Genomic DNA, 6,504 nt, shown 5'->3' with positions numbered 1-6,504 from the left:
CCCCATTGGCTGCAGGACCACACAGCCTCTCCTCCTATTGGTATGGAGCTGCCGTTAATTAAGCCGGCGCCGATTGAGAGGTGAGTGGTTGGCTCCTCCCTCTGCCCTGAGATGAGCTTCATCATTCACAGTGAATGGGACAGTATCACAGAGCACAGGGGCTGGGGGCTATTCAGCCCATTGGGGCTGTACTCTCTCCCTCTGGAGATGCTGCAAGTCTGTCCCAAGTCCCCTCCCATGTGCCCACAGCCCCCTAAATCTTTCATTAAAAAGTAAAATTCCAAGTCTGTTTCAGAATACCTGCTGAATCTGTGGCATTCAGACTGTTCCAGATGCTCAGAACTTACTGAATAAAATAACGTTCATATTTTCACCTTGTATTATTTGCCAATTACTTGAAAGTAGATACTAAAAATTGTGACAGTGTTAACAATTCCTCTCTCTCTCTCTGCAAATTCAAGACTTTGGAACCAAATCTGCACCAGGTCGAAATCACTGCTTCACCTTCTCAGCTCTCCACAAAAGAGAGGAATGCATCTTAATTTATTAAGATCAAAGAAACAGACCTTCGGTCCAATTCGTCCGTGCCAACGAGGAATCCTAAACTAATGGATTCCCATATACCAGTTATTGGCCTGTATCCATCAAAACCCTTCCTATTCATGTACCCAATTGGAAGCCTTTTAAGTGTTGTGATTTTTCAGCCACCACTACTTCATCTGGTAGCCCCTCCCATACACACACCACACTCAGCTTGAAAACGTTGCCATTTAGATCCCTTTTAAATGTTTGCCCTCTCAACTTAAACCCAGGTGCTCTAGTTTTGGACCCACCTGACCTGAGGAAATAGGACCCCGGCTGCTCACCTTATTCACACCCCGCGTGATTTTATAAATCTCCATGAAATCACCTCCTAGTCTTTGACTTACCAGAGAAAATAGCCCCAGCCTATTCAGCCTCTCCCTGTAGCCCAAATCCTCCAATCCTGGCAACGTTTTTGTAAATCTTGTCCAAATCTTTTCAAGTTTCACAACATCCTTCCCAGAACAGGGAAATTCAAACTGAAAACAGAATTCCAGAAGTGGCTTAATCAATGTCCTGTCCAGCCACAATATGGCACCCCGGCTTCTGTATTCAATGCATTGACCAATAACGGAGAGCATTAATGAAGTCCCATTTGCCTGTGGTTCACCCTTATCCCTCTAAATCCTTCCTCTTCATGTACCCAATCAGATGCCTTTTAAATGCTGCAATTGTACTCGCCTCCACCCCTTCCTCTGGCAGTTCATTCCATACTTGCAATGCCCTCAACATGAACAAGATGCCCCTTAGATCCCTTTTAAATCTTTTCCCTCTCACCTTAAGCCTGTACCCACCGAACTTGGGAAAAAGTCCCTGACTGCTCACCTTATGATTTTATAAGATCACCTCTCAGTCTTCAACCCTCCAGGGAAAATAGTCCCAGCCTATTCAGCCTTTCCCAATAGCTCAAACCATCCAATCCTGGCAAAGTCCTTGCAAACGTTTTCTGAACCCTTTTAAGTTTCTCAACATTATTCCAAGAACAGGGAGATTGGAACTAAAAATAGAATTCCAGAAGAGCTGTAATCAGCACCCTGTACAGCCACAATATGACGTTACAACAGCTGCATTCAATGCATTGACCAATAACGGGGTGCGTACCAAATGCTGCATTCACTACCCTGCCTACCTGTGACTCTACTTTCAAGGAACTATGAACCTGCATTCCAAGGTCCCTTTGTTCAGCAATGTTCCCCAGGACTTTACCATTAAGTATATAAGTCCTGCCCTGATTTGCCTTTCCAAAATACAACAGCTCACATTTATCTAAATTGAACTCCATCTGCCATTCCTTGCCCCATCTGATCAAGATCCTGTTGTATTCGGAACTAACCTTCTTCACTGTCCACTACACCTCCAATTTTGTGTCTTCTGTAAACCTACTGACCATACCTTATATATTCACATCCAAGTCATTTATTTAAGGGCCCAATATCCATTCTTGCAGCACACTGCTGCTCACAGGCCTCCAGTCCGCAAAGCAACCCTCCATCATCATCCTCCGTCTCCTACCTTCAAGGTAGTTTTGTAATGGCTTGCTCTCCCTGCATTCCATGTTATCTAACCCTGCTAACCAGTCTGCTTTGTGGAACCTTGTTGAATGTCCATATAAACAACGTTCACTGCCTGGCTTAATCAATTTTCTTTGTCACTTCAAAGCACTCACTCAAGTTAGTGAAACACAATTGTGCATGTACAAAGCCACATTGACTCTCCCTGATCATTCCTTACCTTTCCAAATAGATGGATATCCTGTCCCTCAGAATCCCTTCCAACAACTTGCCTGCCACTGACTTCAGGCTCACTGTTCTCTTGTTCCATGGCCTCTCCTTACCACTTTTTAAAAATAAGGGCACCTCACCTGTCGCTATCAATGATACAAATACCTCAGGAGAGGCCCAACAATCAGTTCCCTAGATTTCCAGAAAGTTCCAGGATACACCTGATCATTTTCCAGGGCTTTATCCACCTTGATGCGATTTAAGACATCCAGTACCACCTCCTCTGTAACATGGACACTTTTCAAGTTATCACTATTTATTTCTCCAATCTCTCGAGCTTCCATATACTTCTCCAGTAAAAATGACGTGAAATATTTGCATATCTTTCACACCCCCTGTGGTTCCATCGACAGCCTTGTTGACCGTTAAGGGATCCTATTCTCTGGTCCAGTTAATCTTTTATCTGTGATATATTTGTTTAATCTCTTTGGATTCTATTCCAGGACATCCCAGAAAGGACTACTTCATGGACCGTAATTTTCCTCTGACTTGATCAACAATGCCCTCCAACACTTCCTGCACCTCTGCCTTTACCCCACCCCTCCAGCCACAATAAAGAATATAACCCTGCGGTCTTCACCTTCCACCCCACTAATCTCCAGATACAGCGCATTAACCTCTTATTTCTGCTACCTAAAGTCAGACCCCACCACCAGAGACATATTACCCTCCCCACCTCTATCTGCGTAAAGCAGAGACCATTCCCGCTGCGCCTTCCTTGTTCGGTCCATACCCTCCCACCAACACATGCTCCACACCCTTGACCCTCCCTTGCCGCCATGGGAGATGTAAAACATGCGGCCACAGCTCCCTCTGACCTCTGTCCAAGACCCTAAAAGGATCTTTTCACATCAGGCAGAGATTTGCCTGCACATCCCAAAACCTCATATACTGTTACCCAGAACGTTATCTGGGTCTCTGGATTAACTGTCTAGCGATAATTTCACTCTGTCATCGCTGCCTCTTAGGAAGTGAGGCAGGGTGAGTGACCGAGGTATCAGTGGGGCAGCGCATCAGCACCAAAGATCCCACAGTATTGTGGCTCAGTGGTTAGCGCTGCTTCCTCAGCACCAGGAACCTGGGTTTAACATTAGATTAGATCTTTAACATTAGATTACTTACAGTGTGGAAACAGGCCCTTCGGCCCAACAAGTCCACACCGCCCCGCCGAAGCGCAACCCACCCATACATTTACCCCTTACCTAACACTACGGGCAATTTAGCATGGCCAATTCGCCTGGCCTGCACACATTTGGACTGTGGGAGGAAACCGGAGCACCCGGAGGAAACCCACGCAGACACGGGGAGAATGTGCAAACTCCACAGTCAGTCGCCTGAGGTGGGAATTGAACCCGGGTCTCTGGCGCTGTGAGGCAGCAGTGCTAACCACTGTGCCACCGTGCTGCCCACACGGGATATGTATAGTGTTCCGAGGATTAGGGTTAGAATCCCAACATGGCTGATGGCAGCATCGGAATTCAATACAATCTAAAATGAAAAGGCGAATGATGACCATGAAACTATTGTTGATTGTTAGAAAACCCATCTGGTTCACTAATGTCGTTTGGGAAGGAAACTGTCATCCTCACCTGGTCTGGCCTACATGCGACTCCAGACCCACAGCAATGTGGTTAACTCTCAACTGCCCTCAGGAAAAGTACTTTAAAAACTATTAACAAATACTCCGCAGGTATCACTTAAAAACTGGCTGTTCCCATTGGGTCTGTGAATTTTTGAACGGCCTGAACTAAAATGGAGTTTCAGTTTCAACTTCTCCCTGTCTCACCTCACTCTGTTTACACCCAATTCCAAAACACTCTCATTGAGCCAACCAGCCCTCACAGTGCTGCCCTGTCATTTTCATTGTCTGCTCATACCTACACTGCCCTCAGCCTCCTGTACTGTTCCAAAGCATCTCAATGGGAGCTCAGGGACAGCACCTCATCTTTCAATTCAGCCCTTTGTGACCCCAGAGTCAACATGGACCTCAGCAGTTTCTGAATGAACAGATAGTTGTCAGAAGCTGGAACATTCCACCTGAAAAGGTACGGAATTTGAGTCCAAAAGGACTTTTAATGGGAAGTTTGCAGGTAATTGAAAATATGAAGTTTACAGGTTAACATCATGAAGTGGGTGATTGGGTCTAAATCTGAGAGTTCTTAAAAAAAGACGAGGTGTAATCTGGATAAACCGGTGCTCCCTCTCAGGCCAATATCTCCTTCCTCTGCTGCAGGGCCCAGAACAGAGCACATACCCAAAGGGTGATCCAACCATAAATTTGTACATCTTACTGCTTAACAAAAATATTGGAGATATTTTCCCACGCTTCCACAGTTGAATGCCAATGATATTCCGATGACTCCATTGACTGTAAAAACTTGCTTTTGAGATCCCAGCCTCAATTATTCTGATTTAATATCCTAGGAAATTAATTCACAAAACAAAACTGACAGTCAGTACAGGAAGAATATAAAGACATACTTTTCTCTTGGTATGTGCTTGATGTGTAAATGCCTCTCTTCAAATCGCACCCCCCATCCTAGGAAGGGGACATGCACATGCGCCTCACCTGTACCTTGCCCCCAATAAAGATGGCGGCCATATCCCAGAACCTTTCACCGCCTGAGGGCCGCAGCCATTTTCCCATCTGCTGCAAACGCGGGATTAAAAGTTTCTAATTCAGATTTACGAAACGCACAGAGTGTAATTAAAACTTCCCAGTCTAAAGTGACTCATTATCTCCCTGTCTCTGAGGCCACTCTCCCCTTCCCTGTTTGCGTCTCCCACAATCAACAACTGCCGAGTCACGTAGCACTGCACAGACAGAGTTACTGGTGACGTGTCATCCCACTGGCCACGCCCCTTATTCACTCCCATTGTTTAGTTCGTCCACCAGTCCCACCACCTTTTCCTATTGGTCCGAAGCTGCCATCAATCAGCTGGACCTCATTGCGAGGTCAGTGGGGGGGGATCCTCCCCCGTCTTAATTTAAACCCAGAAGGTGTATGGATGGTGTCAATCAGGAACAACAAGCAGAAGGTGCTGGGAAATCTCAGCAGGTCTGGCAGCATCTGGGAACAGAAATCTGTCCAGTGGCCCTTCCTCAGATCCGATGGGAGCTGGAAAAATTAGAATCTTGACAGCATGGAAACAGGTTATTCGGCCCAAAACATCCACAGCGTCCCTCCGAAGGGTATTCCACCCAGACCCATTCCCCTACCCTACTACTGTATATTTCTCCTGACTAATGCACCGAACATACACATCCCTGAATATTATGGGAAATTTAGCTTGGCCAATTCAACTAACCTGCAGATCTTTGTACTGCAGGAGATAGGAGTTAAAGTGTAAATAACAGGGAGGGACAGAACCCAAAGACAGACTGGAACATTTGGAAAGAAAAAGGAGTGGATTACTCTGGTTGGGGGGGTGCATAGCTGTTAATGGAGGGGACAGGAACCTGTGTCTGGCAGCATCTCAGTGGAGGTGGCGGAAATGGCGACTGATGATCTACGTTCCGCTGCAAAAACAGATCCCGAGCTTCCAGCTGCCTGCCATTTTAACACACGAGCCTGTTCCCTGGCCAATATCTCTATCTCATGCTTACTGCTGTGTTCCAGTGAAGCCAGAACATACCAACTGGCCCCATATTTCAAGGACTGCAATTTCCCCTCCCATGTGGTCAATACCATCCAATGTATCTCCTCCACTTCCTGCACCTCTGCCTTTGAAACCCACACTTCCAACTGCAACAAGGATAGAACCTCCCCACCAAGTCCTTACCTTCCACCCAGATACAACACATCATCCTCTGCCATTTCCACCACCTACAATCAGACCGCACCACCAGATTCTTAAGGGGTTTGACAGAATAAATACTGATGTGTCTGAGGGTAAATACTGAGAGGGGAGTCTGAAACCAGATTCTGAGCCAGTCACAGAATCAAGGGTTCTGCTTTGGATTCGTCAAGTTTAAGGCAACACAGACATGGGTAAGGGGTTTCAGTAGCAATGGAGCTGGGGTGAGGAGGAGACAAGCAACGTTTAAGAGATTGGAATTCCTGGTGTTTGGGATTGTGTAGATGTCTAATCAGAAGGTCAGCTTCACGTCAGTTATAACAGCAGTATTGTGAAGAGTCTA

The sequence above is a fragment of the Chiloscyllium plagiosum genome, chromosome 8, assembly GCF_004010195.1.
Source record: "Chiloscyllium plagiosum isolate BGI_BamShark_2017 chromosome 8, ASM401019v2, whole genome shotgun sequence".
Lineage (NCBI taxonomy): Eukaryota > Metazoa > Chordata > Chondrichthyes > Orectolobiformes > Hemiscylliidae > Chiloscyllium > Chiloscyllium plagiosum.
The sequence above is the reverse complement of the archived record's forward strand: the minus strand, read 5'-3'. Positions refer to the sequence as shown.